The sequence below is a fragment of the Cupressus sempervirens genome, chromosome 1 (assembly GCF_028749045.1).
Source record: "Cupressus sempervirens isolate cs-2001-9-10 chromosome 1, ASM2874904v1, whole genome shotgun sequence".
Taxonomy (NCBI): domain Eukaryota; kingdom Viridiplantae; phylum Streptophyta; class Pinopsida; order Cupressales; family Cupressaceae; genus Cupressus; species Cupressus sempervirens.
Window position 1 is genome coordinate 203,134,200 of NC_143118.1, and position 17,271 is coordinate 203,151,470.

A 17,271-nucleotide genomic window follows, 5' to 3' on the forward strand; every position below is an offset into this window, starting at 1 on the left:
GAAGCAGTAGATCATCTGGAGGCCGCAATGAAACTCAAAAGAAAAATGAAGATGAGGGTACTAGCAGGAACTAGAGGAATGAGGGTTTCAACCACTCCCGTGATGAAGACTTTGGAAATCAAAGAGGAAGAGGTAGAGGACGTGGGCAAGGAAGAGGAGGGTTCCATGGTACCTGTTTCCATTGCAATGAAGAAGGTCATCGTGCCTTTGAATGCCCTCAATGACAAGGAAGGACAGATAGGAGAGCTGAGGGCCAAGCTAGGGTTGCTCATGTGGATGAGGATGCACAATCATCACATTCAGAGGATGCAGAAAGAGGAGAGACCTTGGTAAATGAAAGAGTCCTACTAAGTGGCGAGAATGAACCAGGACAACGGAGGAGTTTGTTCCATACCAGATGCAAGTGTGAGGATAAATGTTGTGATGTGATCATTGATGGTGGTAGCACTGATAACCTGGTATCAGAAGAGATGGTCTCTAAGATGAAGCTCAAGAGGGAGAAACATCCTCAGCCCTATCGGATTTCTTGGGTAAAAGATGATCATAAGGTCCTGGTAAGTGAACAATGTTTAGTAAAATTCAAAATTGGGAGTTACCATGATGAAGTTCTCTGTGATGTTATTTCGATGGATGTTTGCCATCTATTGTTGGGTAGACCATGGTAGTTTGATAGACATGCAATACATGATGGACATGCAAACACATACTCTCTGACAAAGGATGGAGTTCACCACAAATTGAAGCCCATGAAAAAGGAAGGTGAAAAGGTATGTAGCAGTGCTAGGATTTGTCTTGTTGATGGAAGGAAGTTTTTAGATGGCATGAAACATCAGCGTATGTGCTATGCTTTGATTCCTAGGAAAGATAAAGAAGGTAGTAGTGAAATACCATTTGAAGTTTCAAATTTACTAGGGGAATTTGGAGATATTATCTCTGATAACGTTCTAGATGGATTGCCACCAGTAAGGCAAATCAGTCATCAGATAGATCTGATTCTAGGAGCTAGTTTGCCTAACAAGGCTGCTCACAGGATGACTCCTACTGAAATAGAGGAGCTAAATAGATAGGTTCAGGAGCTTTTGAGGAAGGGCTTGATTCAAGAGAGCCTGAGTCCATGTGCAGTACCTGCAGTACTTGCACCAAAGAAGGATGGACAGTGGAGGATGTGTACAGATTCCCGAGCTATAAATAGGATAACCATCAAGTACCGATTTCCTTTGCCAAGGATGGATGATCTTATGGACTACTTGAGTGGAGCTGAGTACTTCACAAAGATAGATCTGAAGAGTGGCTATCATCAGATACGGATTTGAGAAGGAGATGAGTGGAAAAATGCCTTCAAGACCAAGGAAGGTCTTTATGAGTGGTTAGTCATGCCCTTTGGATTGACGAACGCCCCAAGCACCTTCATGCGGCTCATGAATGAGGTACTTAAGAAGTTCTTGGGAAAATTTGTTATTGTCTATTTGGATGATATTTTAATTTTCAGCAAGACTTTGGAAGAACATTTACTGCATATTCATAGTGTCCTTGAAAGGCTAAGGGAAGAGAAACTGTTAATTAATCTAAAGAAGTGTGTCTTTGCAAAAAGGGAGTTAGTCTATTTGGGATTTGTTATATCACCTGAAGGTCTCAAAATGGATCCAGAGAAGGTAAAAGCCATCTTGGAATGGCCTACTCCAAGGTCTGCTACTGAGGTAAGATCATTTCATGGTCTGGTTAGTTTTTACAGGAAGTTTATTAAGAATTTTAGTGGCATATGTGCACCTCTAACTGATATAATAAGAGGGGATAGAAAAGAGTTCAAATGGACTGCAGCAGCTGCGAGAAGTTTTGAATTGCTGAAGAAGAAGGTGACTGAACAGCCTGTGTTGGCACTTCCAGATTTCAGAAAAGTATTCCAGGTGGATTGTGATGCCAGTGGTAGCGCTATTGGGGCTGTATTAAGCCAAGAAGGTAAGCCTATTGCATATTTTAGTGAAAAATTGAATGATGCAAAGAAGAAGTATTCTGTTTATGATCAAGAGTTCTATGCGATAGTTCAAGCCTTAAAGAAATGGAGGCATTATTTATTGCCAAAGGAATTTGTTTTGTATACTGATCATCAGGCATTACAGTACCTAAATAGCCAAGGTAAATTGAATTAGAGGCATATGAAGTGGGTAGAATTCTTGTAGAGTTATACATTTGTGTTGAAGCATAGAAGTGGAAGATCTAACAGGGTTGCTGATGCATTAAGTAGGAGACAGTTGTTGCTTACAACAATGCAGGTTGAAATAGTTGGGTTTGATGAACTCAAGAATTTGTACCCCGAGGATCCTGATTTTGCTGAAGCATGGAAAGCTTGTAAAGAACCTGTGGCTGTAGATAGAACCAAGTGGTTAGACTATTTGATTCAGGATGGCATGTTGTTCAAAGGTAGTCAATTGTGTATTCCAAGGAGTTCCATGAGGAAAAATCTGATTAAGGAGAAACACAGTGGAGGGATGGCAGGACATTTTGGTCGGGATAAGACCATTGCCATTCTTAGAGAACATTATTTTTGGCCTCAAATTACACAGGATGTGAAGAAGTTTGTACAGAGTTGCCAGGTTTGTCAAGTGGCCAAGGGGTTTAGTCAAAATACTGGCCTATATCAGCCATTGCCTGTTCCATCAAGGCCATGGGAGGACATAAGTATGGATTTTGTTCTTGGATTGCCAAGGACACAAAGGGGTAATGACTCAGTATTCGTGGTGGTTGATAGGTTCTCCAAAATGGCACATTTCATTCCATGCCACAAAACTCATGATGCTGTCCATATTGCAGACTTGTTTTTCAAAGAGGTGGTGAGACTACATGGTCTTCCAAGGAGTATAGTTTCTGACCGAGATACTAAATTTGTGGGGTATTTCTGGAGGACATTGTGGAAGAAGTTGAGAACAGACTTGAAATTCAGTTCCACGCATCACCCACAGACTGATGGCCAAACAGAAGTGGTAAATAGAAGTTTGGGCAATTTGCTGAGATGTTTAGTTGGAGATAAGCCCAAGGGATGGGATTTGATTCTACCACAGGCAGAGTTTGCTTATAATAACTCTGTAAATAGGAGTACTAGAAAATCACCATTTCAAATTGTATATGGAAATAGCCCAAGGACTGCACCAAAATTGAGGAAGATAGAACAAGGGGAGAGAACAAGTGCTGAAGCTGAGGAATTTGCTGAACACATCAAGCGTCTACATGAGGAGGTTCAAGCACACATTATCAAGATGAATCAAGAGTATAAATCTAGGGCTGATGCAAGGAGAAGACATAAGGAATTCCAAGTAGGGGATCTTGTCATGGTGCACTTACGAAAAGAAAGATTTCCAGTTGGTACCTACAACAAGCTGAAAATGAGGAAATTTGGCCCCTGCAAAATTTTGAAGAAACATAACTCAGGAAATGCATATGAGGTGGAGCTGCCAGATGGTATTCACATTTCTCCCATTTTCAACATTGCAGATTTGACAGAGTATCATGATGATGGTGCAGATGAGGAGCTAGTTTTAGAGCCGTGTCCAATTCCTGCTTCTAAGAAGGAGGAGATAGAAGACATTCTAGATCAACGTGTGGGTAGGAGTACTAGAAACAGGCAGTATGAAGAGTATTTGGTCAAATGGAAAGGACGGCCAATCGAGGACTCGACTTGGATTTCAGCAGCTGAGGTTTCCCATTTGGGATTTCCTCTACCATCCATAAAGTGACAGGGTCACTTTTCAATCTACCCTGGGTGTCTGATGCAGGAGCATCCAGAGGTATAAGGGCAATCCTGTGTCACCCAAAAAAATGTACTTAGACTTAGTTTCTATTTTATGTCTTTACATTTTTGGATACCCATTTGGGTCAAATAAAGGTTCCAACTCTCATAGTTCAACTATCAGTGCATTTGAAAATCCTGAAAAAATAGGAGCATGCAATTTGACCATCATTTTGGTGACCTAGAAGGTGTGACTTGGCCAGATGAATGTAATTGAGATTTAGAGCATTCCAGAAAAAGAATCAGGTCAAAAGGCCCCACGGTTTGAAAGTTATTGCAGTTTTTCGAGTTTTGGAGACCTCCTAAGAATGCTTTGAAGTCAGGTTTGGGGCATTAAATGACCTCGAAAAGGGTCAAAAAATGGGGGACGAGCAAAGCTTGTCCATAGGGCTATAGAGCACTTTGAGAGCTTTTCGAAAATGTAAACGGTTCGTCAATCGGAGCTACGGTTCAAAAGTTATGCCTCCCGAAAATTCGGCTACCGTTTCTGGATTCTTCTAGATTTGCACCAACTTCTAACGTGGCTTCTGGAACCTTCTGTTTTGTCGGTGGATGCCTACTAGCACTTTCTAGAATGTACTCCTAGTCCTTAACCCTCCGGGGTCTATTTAAGGAGATTTTTGGCATTGTAAAACGCAGTTCGGATTGGAGCTTGAGAGGAGGTGCTAAAAGGAGAAATATTCTCCAGATTTATGCTATTGTAAGCCCGTAGGGCATGTTTCAAAGTTTATTTCCTTTGCACTATTTGTACTAGCATATTTTCTCAGTTAATATAATTCCCCCTTTCTATTGTGTGTATTCTGTTTTTGGGTTGTGTCCCCATCAAAAGGACAGCAATATAACCAAGTTCTACAGAAATAAAAACATAACAACCGAAAGGAACCTATAACAACAAGGTCCTAATATGCAGAAAAACCTGAAGTAGTGGTCAGGCATGACATTTATTTCTTAATATATTCATCCATAAAAGTATTTGTATGCTAATGAATCACTTTCAAGTATTTGTTAGAATATAATTGAGTGTAAAATAATACATATAGATTTATGTATATCTAAATATACATATCCTTTATCATAAATTCAAAGCAATGATATCTTCAATTGATAACCAATCAATACAAAGTAGTCTAATAATGTCATGTAACTCACATAAACAACTATTGGATGAAAGAGATGCAAATGATTATTAACCTACAAGGTAAATTTAGAGACCAATCTTTTTCTACAACCTCATTATAAATAATTTAAGTAAAATTAACAATGGTTTATCAAAATTTTCCCTTAACACCATAGCATTTTCATAGCATTCATTATTATAGTTTGAGTGGTGGAAGGAGGGAAGTATAACACCAATGTTCAAGGGTTCTCTTTAAGAAAGGTAAGCTCCAATGAGTCCAAGTACCAACCACTTCAACCATGAAAGTGAATGCCTTCTTCCACACCATACGGTCTGTATTTATGAATATTAATGTGAAATGTGAGTGATTTTATCACACATGGGAATCCTTGAGAGAAATGACCATAATGGATGCTGATGGAATTAAGAATCTCAATTAGTTATTCAATTGGATCTTTCCAATTTTCAATTATGTCATCACAATTCAAAAAAATTCATGTAAAAGAGGAAACCAAAGGGTTCATATAAATCAAACATTTAATATAAAAAGATATCTTTGAATATTAAGAATAAGAAGAAAATGATCCATTATAATATATTGGATTTTTTTTTAAAATTAAAAACTTACCTCATTAGTACAATTTCCTCCATTGCTTCCATGTTTCTTTGACCAAACTACATGCCCACCCTAGTCATATTCAATCCCAAGATAATCTATGCAAAGACAAATCACTACATGTAACTTATTTTATTTATTCTTGTATGAACCCCATCATTCCATAAGGTAGTTCCATCATCTCCTTCAAATGGAAAAACTATCTTGACAATAAACATATTTTTTTTTGGATGTATATATATGTATATCTATATATATATGTATATGTATATCTATATATATATGTATATATATACATATATATATGTATATATATGTATATATACATATACATATATGTATATGTATATATATGTATATATATGTATATATATGTGTGTGTGTAAATATATATATATATGTGCATATATATACATATGTATATACATATACATATGTATATATACATACGTATGTATATATACATATGTACATATACATACACATGTATGTATATGTATATACATATACATACATGTGTATGTATATGTATATACATATGTATACATACATATACATATATACATACATATATATATACATATATATACATATATATATACATACATATATACATATATATACATACATATATACATATATATACATATATACATACATATATATATATATACACACACACACACACACACACACACACACACACACACACATATATATATATATATATCAAGGATGTTTTGGATAGTATTTTAAGTCTAAGATGAACTCAATAGTCTAATGCCTTGCAGCCTAAGGGTCAAAGCATGTTCTCCATGCTAGTCTCAAGTTCTCCATACTAGTCTTTCAGGTGAGTGTCACCGCCTTCAATTATTTTATATCCTTAACCTTATAGTGTGTGTTATGTTAAGAGTAGTTCAATCATAGATACCTTAACTTTTAAATAAGCTACTTAAACATCATTATGTGTGTTTGAGTATTTTTAGGAGTTATATTTTTTATATATAAGTTGGCCTAGGTATAGTATCAAGACATGCAAGTATGTCATATTTAGGAGATATAAGTTAGTTATTATGATCATGTTGAGTATTAAATTATTATTGAAAGCTATAAAGGAACTCCCCTAGAAGTGGATTAAGAGGTTATCCCCTCAAAGTAGTGCATCCTCATTAAGTATTTTTGACATATGTCATATTATTATTCTTGTACAAGTTATTTTCATTACAACAATAATCATGGATTTATTACCCTTGAATCTGATATAGTGATCACTCTATTTTGTTATGTGCAATCCTAAAAACTATAGATTCAAAGACTACAAACCATATAAACTGTATTATATTTCTAAGCCATGTAAACCTTAAAATTATATTTACATTGATCTTACAATTGAAAGTATTAGCTTCCATAAAATTCAATACAAGGATCAATTGCAAAAGATTTCAAAAACCATGAATATTATTACACATTAAAAAAATGTGAAATCAGAGGGAAACATCTTATCAGGTTATTTAGTCAAAGTCTCATTTCTTTGAATGATTCTAGGTCTTCCAAAGAATTGAGTAATATAAGAAAACTATTATTTCTAGTATTCATAAAAATAGTAAATATAAATGTAATACTTCCTTACATTCTTGAAGTTCACATAAAGTGAAGAATGTTAAAGATTTTTGCTTCCTGGTTATTAAAGAAAACAATTATACAACTAAGATAGGATATTGAAAATAGATAATTTTTTAGGCTAATAGTCAATTTAATCTATTGCTAAAAGACAATCTATTCTATGGGGATATAACTGATAGGAAAATGAAAGCTTAAATGTATGATATATGTACAATATATTAAATAACAAAATATAATTGTAGAATAACAATAACATCATTGACAACTACATTTTTTTCACACATGTATAACAATAACATCAAATTTTGAAAATACTTAATGAAGAATTTGATAAGAAAAATATCTTATTCTAATTCCATGAAATACAATTTGTTATTGTACTTTTTTTTCCAATTAGTAAGAGGTTGAAGCCAAGATTAATTATTATTAAGTGTTGTGGTTAATTTTTATTATTATTATTTATTAATCTTGAATAGATTTGAACTCAAGACCTCTCAAATAAGAGGCTCACAATTTACCATTGCATTGTAGGCTCTTCCCTAATAATTTTTTTTCTTTGATCAGTTATGGGCTAAAGCCTCAATTAGCTATTGTTATTGTTTGTTGATATTAATTTTAATTATATGTTATACTTGAGTAGATTAAAACCCAAGACCTCCCTAATGAGAGGCTCACAAATTACCATTGTGCTATAGACTCTTGCCTAAATTCATTATTTTACTTGTTGTAGGCTAGTACTATTGCATTCACTTCATACAAAAACTGAATTAGTTTAGCATAGACAAACCAATTGTATTCAAATATTTTTATCTGATTTCAATATTTTTAAAAGTTTCTATTTTTTAGCAATTAAATATAGCATTTAAAATTATTTATCTCAATTACAACTGGTTCAATTCATTTGTGTTATAGGAAATATTTTTACGAAGCTCCTCCATATTACGTTTTTAATGACAATATTTTCAGAGATTACATAAGCTCAACTATAAGCTAGTTAGTTTTTTAATGCATCCAACAATTACTCTTTACCATTTTGAAAAAAATATATGGAAATTTTGATTTTATATAAAATAAATTCATAGATAATATTACATTTTAAATGCACCTTCAACTTAATTATTCATTTTCAAACTAATACTAATATCAAATTTTGTTTATTCCTTAGCTATAACTAGTTGATATTTACTATATCATGATAAAAATTTCTATTAACTATAATTATAATTATTACCAAAGTACACACCACTACAAAAATTACAAATTTGATGATGGGCCAAACCACCCTGACCAACTCATAACCAATAATGCAACAATATGGAGACAAAGAGATGAAAAAATGCTTCAAAGCATGCTTTATTAATACTTGAAATTCATTACAATATTCTCCAAATGAGAGAACTCCAAATTCATACAATATGAGAGAGCTTCCAAAAAGAAAGCTTCCAAACCAAGAGCATCCAACTAGCTTGAGCACCAAGAGCTTCTACAAGAAGAACTTTCCAACTAAGATCTTACACATTAAAATCCTTCACCTCCAAAGCTTCTATATAAGAAGAGATCACACACCTTGAGAGCTTCACTACAATAGCTTACACTTGAAGAAATTTCACTTGAAGAGCTTCTACAAGAAGAGCTTCTACTTGAAGAGCTTTATTACAAATGCTCATATGCCTTGCTTAAATAGGAACTTCTGACCCAAGACATTACAAACACAACCAATGTGGAATAGAAGGTAAATATAACTACCTTAAAAATAATAATAAATTTACCACCCAAATACAACTAAGCACCACCATGTGGCCCAATTAGAAAATTAGATTTCCTTTATGGATCACAACAAATATTAAATGCATGTTTTAAGGAACTTTCCACAAACTTCTAAGATTTCACCTATAGATATCAATAAATGGAATGATATCTATTTTTCTTATTTTTTCTATTTATGCCACCTATGCACCTTGAAAATAGAAATTCCTCTTTTCTCCTTTTTTTAAATTTTTATTATTTATTATTTTTCTTTCTATTTTCATCACTTTCTTTCTCCTCTACACTTTTTTTTTTCAACATGCTCCCTTTATTTTTGATGCAAGATGCTCCTGCATCAAACACCCATGGTAGGAAATTTTTTTTGGATATGAACTAGCCATTGTTGAAAAATTTTTTCTTCTCTTCCAAGACCTAGCTAGACCAAGTATCTACTACTGATATATTTCCTTCTTCCTTCATTTCCAACACCTAGTTGGAACAGGTGTCTACTACTGAAAATATTCCTCTGTAGTGAACTTTGTCCAAGTATAACTCTCATCCTCCTCCAATCTTGTTGAATTAATCGCACCTGTAATAACCTTAGCAACACTATACCAATCTTCCTTTGCATACCAAATATCACTAACAAGATCCTCATGCAAACCATTATCATCTTTCAAATTCATCTCAAATTCAACATCCCATAATTCATAGAAATTTACCTCTTTCACATCTTCACCTTTGATTTCTTCTTCCATGTCTTCAACAAGGCAAGTAATCACTTCACTTGTTTGACTTTCAACCAAGGAATTGTATGTATCCTCTACTATTGCAATTTTCAAATCATCTTCATCTACTTCTGGCTCACAACATTGGATACAATTCTTCAATTATGTGTTGTCTTTGATGTTACACAAATGTCATATCAATTATCAGACAAAGTCTACCAAGCTCAGTTGGTTAGAAAACCAAAAGAAAAAGTCTACCAAGCTTAGATGGTCAGCAAAGTGAATTACAGAGTCTACTAAGCATTCCTAAAAGTTACACTATGGAAACAACTTCTACTAAGCTCACTTGGGTGTCAAAGGATTTTGTGGCAGAAGTCAGTTTCTACCAAGCTCACAAGGTCAGTGAAGGAAAGTCATTGTCTACCGAGTTCACTTGATCTCCAAAGGATTTTGCAAGAATTTGCAATGTTTATTGAGCTTCATTTGGTTAACATTGGAAATCATTTCTAGAGCAGTATTTACTGAGCTAGATCAAACAATGAAGGATTTCATTATTTTGCGAAATTAAGTTTAATTGTTTCATGTAATAATTATAGCCAACTAATGTAATGATTATTGATAATTATAACTTGTAATTGAGCCAACTTGATAATTTTTAAGGTATAAATAAAAGGTCAAGTTATGAATTCTAAATAGAATGAGTGAGCATGCAAGTGAGTTGATTGTGTAAACCATTTTGTAAACCCTCTAACAAGGTGACAATTCTATTGAATTTTTCTAAAGTCCTCTACCAAGGCCACTCCTAGTAGGGTGAATAAATCCTTTAACAAGGTCACACCTAACAGTGTGTTTTGTAACCTTTAACAGGGTTGTCTCCTAATAGGGCTCACTTCAAAAGAGTGAGAATTAGTAGCTAGTTACTTGGTGGTTTTTTTCATATTGGGTTTCCACATTAAATTTGGTGTCTCTTGTGTTGATGTTAATTCTTTTATGCATGCATGTTAAATCTTTGTGAAAAGATTAGTAATAAGTTAATACACAGTACATCTACCAAGTTATAGTATTTTTTTGGGTGGCTGTCGAGTGACAACAATAACTAGTTTTATAAGACATCTAATGGATCTGTGGATTTTTTTTTGTGGTAACTGATTCACCCCCCTGTGCCCTCTCAGTTACTCCATCTATATTTCTTGCAATTGGTATTAGACCTTTTAGTGCTTGCAGGAAGGATTTCAAGGATCTAAGTTAAAGATTAGGATGTCTTACAAGAGGAAAATTCCAAGACTTAATAGGGATAACTTTCCAGCATGGCAAGGTCTCATGAGACTCCATCTAGCTTCCATTGGAGATACAAGATTGAAATATCTTGATGAAGCATATGTAACTCCTTCTGGTACGCTATCAATCAATGACATTGTTGAGAAGAAGACTCAAACACCATTATTATAGACATTGCATCTGCCCTAAGCTATGAAGAATTTGATGATGTTAAGGACTGCAAAATTTCCTTTGAAATGTGGAACAAGCTAAAGGATATCTATGGAGGTAATGATAATGTAAGAAGAGCCAAAGCAAATTTTCTAAGAGGACAATTTGATTAGATGAGGATGAGAGAGGATGAAAAAATTGCTAAATATGTTGAAAGAGTCAAAGTAATCATTAGTACAATCAAGGCTTCTCGAGGAGATATTGAGGAGGAAATAGTTGTAAGTAAAGTTCTTAGAACATTACTTCCCATTTATGCAATTAGAGTTTCTACAATTCAAGAAAGAAGATGTGAAGCAAGTCAAAAGATAAATTTAGAGGCCATAGTAGGAAGATTGATTGCATTTGAGCTAGATAACTATGACAACTATGTTCTAGCTTCCAAGAACATTGAATCAGCATTTGAAGCCAAGCTTTCACTCAAAGAAAAGGGAAAGAAGATAAAGGATTCTTAGTCAAAAAGTGAAGAAGAATCAAAATAGAGTTCTGACAATGATCTTGAGGTGGTTGAAGCTTTTCTTGTAAGGAAATATTCTAGAGGCAAAGAAAAATACAAAGGTAAGGTTCCTCTAATCTATTTTTCATGTGAGGAAATTGGTCATATTGCTACCTGTGCTCAAACAAGAAAAATAAGGATGAGAAGAAGGGTCACAAGTGCAATGGCAAGAAAGATTTCAAATCATTCAAGGAAAAAGGTAAGAAAACATGTTTCATGACTAAGGATTCTAATGATTTTGATGATGGTGAAGATGAAATTTTTTACATTACTATGAAAGATGAATCTAATAATGATGAGGAAGATAAAATGGTACTTATCTCTCATGTAAGAAAAAATGATACATGGATCATAGGCAGTGGTTGTTCTCATCATATGACTGGTGGTAAAATAAAGTTTGAATATTTTGAAGACTATGATGGTGGTAGTGTGACGTTTGGTAATAATGAACCTTGTTGCATAAAAGGAAGAGGAAGAATCTCACTAACCAAAGAGCTTGTATGTGATAATGCCTATTGGGTTGAAGGACTAAAACACAATCTGTTGAGTGTGGAATAGCTAATCAATATTGGATTCAAGGTGGAATTCATGCATGGAAAAGCAAGACTATTGGATGACAAAGGAAAGTTGATTGGATCTGGCATACAAACAAAAGGTAACTTGTTCTATCTTGAACTTGGTGAATGTTCATGTTTTATTGTTCAAGTTGAAGAAAGTTGGTTATGGCACAGAAGGTTGTGTCATGTAAATTTTGATAATCTAGTGAAATAAGTAAATTTAGAAAAGTAAGAGGCATTCCTAGTATAAAGAAACCTAATGTTGGTCTATGCAAAAATTGTCAGATTGGTAAGATGGGAAAAACTAGCCTTAAAAGTAAGAGCTATCAGTCTAATTTTTTTTTGGAAATTGTGCATACTGATTTGTGTGGACCTATTGGAATTGAGAGCTATACTAGAGAAAAGTTCTTCTTTCTTTTTGTTGATGATTACTCTAGAATGGTGATTTTCATGTATCTAAGAGAGAAATTAGAAGCATTTGAGAAGTTCAAATGGTATTTGGCTAGAGTAGAGAAGGAAATAGGGAAAAGACTAAAATGTTTGAGGTTAGATAGAGGTGGTGAATTCATCTCCCATGAATTTAATAACTTTTGCATTGAAAGGGGAATCAAAAGATAGGTATCAACACTTGGAACTCTTGAGCAAAATGGAATAGCTGAAAGGAGGAACAAATTGATCATGGACTATGCAAGAACTCTAATGATTGAAAAGAACATTGCTATCAAATACTAGAAGGAAGCTATCAACACTGAAGTTCATACCTTGAACTGAGTATAGCTAAAGAAGGACTCATTCAAAACCTCCTATGAGTTATGGTATGGTTATAAACCCAATGTAAGTTACCTAAAAATATTTGGAAGTAAATGTTATATTTTGAAAGAATCTAGAAATGGTAAATTTGATGTGAAGGGTCATGAAGGAATATTTTTGGGATATTATTGCAAGAGTAAAGCATATAGAGGTTTGAATTTGTCTACTCACAAAGTCATAGAAAGTGCACATGTGAAAGTTGATGATTTTTCAGAAAGGACTAAAGAAGAAAGCAAAAGGGAACCATAAGATTATAGGAGATTTTTTTTCATTGAACTTGATATAGTTCCAGATACATCTGTCAATCAGGAAACTTCTACTCCTGAGTCTTCAGTCACTAAGTTGCAAGAAGTTCAAACCGAGTTGTAAGAACTCGAGTCACATTCAGATGCTATCGAGCCAATGCCTACTGAGTATGAAGGATGCCAGTTAGAACAGCTAGAAACTAAAGTTGAAGTACAAGAGGATGACAATGCAATTCATTCAAAAGGCAAGGAACTTGTATTAGCCAAGTATGTTAGGAGACATCATGCACCAAATCAGATTATTGGAGACAAATATGAAGGTATTAGGATAAGAAGTAAGCTAAAAGGTACTTGTTTACTTGCTAATTTTGAACCTAGAAATGTCAAAGATGCATTAGAAAATGAAAGTTAGATTGAGGCTATGAATGAAGAAATAGAGTTGATAGAGAAGAACAAAACATGGACTTTTGTACCTAGGCCTATAGATAAAAATTTAATCAGAACTAAGTGGGTATTCAGGAATAAGTTGAATGAAGATGGTGAGGTATCAAGAAACAAAGCTAGACTAGTATGTAAAGGATACTCTCAAGAAGAAGGAATAGACTATGGAGAGACTTTTGCTCCTATTACAAGACTGGAAGGTGTCAGGACCCTACTTGCATATTCTGCATACAAAGGATTTAAGGTTTGTCAAATGGATGTTAAATCAGCATTTCTCAATGGTATACTAGATGAAGAATTCTACCTTGAGTAGCTTCAAGGTTTCATTGATCCAGATAAGTAGGACATGGTATACAAATTACACAAAGCATTGTATGGTCTGAAACAAGCTCCTAGAGCATGGTATGAAAGATTGCATAACTATCTTATTCAAATTGATTTTAAGATAACTAGTGATAACCAGATAATAAGATTATTTTGGCAGAAATATTTGTGGATGATACTTTTTTTATAGGAAATGATGATCTATGCAAACAATTTTCAGAGCAAATGAACAAGAAATTTGAGATGTCAATGTTTAGTGAGATCAAATTCTTTGTTGGTCTTCAAATTCAAAAAAGTAAGAAGGGTATCTACATCACTCAGTTTAAATACATCAAGGAGATACTCAAAAAGTTTGGTATGGAAGATTGTAAACCAGTTGGGACTCCCATGTGTACTGGACTAAAACTTACCAAGGATGATTATTCAAAGGAGGTAGATCAATGATTGGAAAGTTGTAGTATGTAGTCCATACAAGGCTTGATATTGCTCTTGAAATTGGTATTGTAGCAAGATTTTTAGCAAAACCAAGAGAAAATCACATGATGTCCATCAAAAGGATCATGAGATGCTTGAAAGGTACTAAAGATTATGGACTGTGGTACAAATTTGGAGGTAATCTAAACTTGAAATTGTTTATTGATGCAGATTGGGTAGGAAACATTGATGGTATAAAAATTACAAGTAGAGGAGCATTCTTTATTGGAAAGAGGTTGGTGTCTTGGACAATCAAAAAGCAAAGTTGCACATCCCAATCTATAGCAGAAGAAGAGTATATTGTTGCAACAGTAAACTATTCTAATATTATTTGGTTTAAGCAGATGTTGGAAGGCATGAAAGTGGAAATCAAAGAACCAATTTTTATGTTTTGTGACAATACAAGTGCAATCAACATATCTAAAAATCTAGTAATGCATTCAAAAACCAAGCACATTGCAATAAAATATCATTTTTTTAGAGAATTGGTGCACGATAAGGAGATCAGATTAGAATATGTCCATACAAAGGAACAAATTGTTGACATATTCACCAAGCCATTACCCAAGGATGCATTCTTGTATCTAAGAGGTAAGCTAGGGGTTATTCCCCTATCTAAAGCTCACTAAAATGAAATTTTAGTAATGCATCAATAGGAACTTAGTTGAAGATCTTTCAGTTGATACAGCATAATCAAGGGAACATTGCATATGAATCAATACTCAAGGTACATTGTTACTCATTTGGTTTGTGTTGTCTTTGGCATTTGTTGTCAAAGAGGGAGAGTATACTATTTTTTGATTGGAGAGTTTTTTGTTTGATAAGAAGCTATGAAATTCCTTTATAGAGGAAGATTGCTAAATTAGAAAAGTTTGCGGAATAAAATCTAAGAGGCAAAATGTTCTGTCAGAAAAAGACTTGTTCTCAAATTTCATTCTGCTATAACATGTTGTGTTGCCATCAATGCCAAAGGGGGAGATTTTTGGATACAATTGTTCAATTGTATGTTGTCTTTGATATTACACAAATGTCATATCAATTATTAGATAGAGTCTACCGAGCTCAATTGGTTAGCAAAGCAAAAGATAGAGTCTACTAAGCTCAAATGGTCAGCAAAGTGAATTATTGAGTTTATCAAGCATTCCTGAAAGTTACGTTGTGGAAATAGCTTCTACTGAGCTCACTCTAGCATCGAAGGATTTTCTGGTAGAAGTCAGTTTCTACCAAGCTCACAAGGCCAGTAAAGGAAAGTCAGTGTCTACGAAGTTCACTCGATCTCCAAAATATTTTGCAAGAATTCATAGTGTTTACCAAGTTTTAGTTGGTTAACACTGGAAATCATTTCTAGAGTAGTATTTATAGAGTTGGGTCAGCTAATTAAGGATTTCATTATTTTTGGAAATTTAATTTAATTGTTTCATGTAATAATTTTAGCTGACCGATGTAATGATTATTAGTAATTGTAATTTGTAATTGAGCCAACTTCACAATTTGTAAGGTATAAATAAAAGGTCAAGTTGTGAATTTTAAGTAGAATGAGAAAGCATGCAAGTGAGTTGATTCTGTGAAGAGGAAAGTGTGAGCAAATTTTGAAGAAGGATCAGATATCCTTAATGAGTAGTAGAGGTGTATTCGATTAGAGAGGATCTACTGAAGCAGAACAAAGATCTATATCAGCAAATTTTAGTTGCATCTCATTCAGGTCACTCATTGTTACTTTCTCACAATTGTAGTAGTGATTTCTAAATCTCCTAATAGAGTTGGTTTAATAGCCATTTTGTAAATCCTCTAACAAGGTGACAGTTCTATTGAATTTTTGTAAAGTCCTCTAGCAAGGCCACTCCTAGCAAGGTGAATAAATCCTTTAACAAGGTCACACCTAACAGTGTGTTTTGTGACCTTTAATAGGGTTGGCTCCTAATAGGACTCACTTTAGAAGAGTGAAAATTAGTAGCTAGTTACTTGGTGGTTTTTTCCATATTGGGTTTCCACGTTAAATCTGGTGTCTCTTGCGTTCATGTTATTTCTTTTACGCATGCATGTTAAATCTTTGTGAAAAGATCAATAATAAGTTAATACATAGTACATCTACTGAGTTACAACATTTTTCCATGTGGCTATTGAGTGACAGCAGTAACTAGTTTTATAAGACATCTAAGGGATCTATGGATTTTTTTTTGTGGTAACTGATTCATCCCCCCTCCAACACACAAATATTTTCATCTTCATGCTCCTCCTCCTCTCTTTCATCTTCTTCAACTTCAAGTTCACAAATATTTTCATCTTTATCTCTTGCTCTTCTTTTGTATCGCATGTGTGATACCCCACTGGATCTTCTTTCTTTTCCACATCCAAGGAATTGTCAACATCTCTTTTCTGGTGACACAGTCTTCTCTTTTGTAAATTTTCTTCTAATTTATTCACTTGCTTCTCCAAATCAAAGAACACAACTCACAATGTCTCTTGATTTCTTACTCTAATTTTCTCAAGTCTAGGAATCCTCAAAATCCATCCAATCACAAAAGTCATCTTCTTCTTTCAATTCTTCATAAGACAAATATCAGCCAACACAATTACCTCATGAAAACTACCTCTCAATCAGCAATTGGTCTACACACTTAGCTAAAATCATGATCCTTGTGTAAACTACCTCATAGTCAGTGATCTATCTACATAGTCAAGAACTTCTTGACAAACTTTACCTAATCCAAGGTCCTAGTGAAAACTACCTCACATTGGACAATCTATCCACATTCTCAAGAACTCTTTCTTTGATACCACTAATGAGGGGACACAAAGGTACACTTTGATACCACTGATGATGCGCC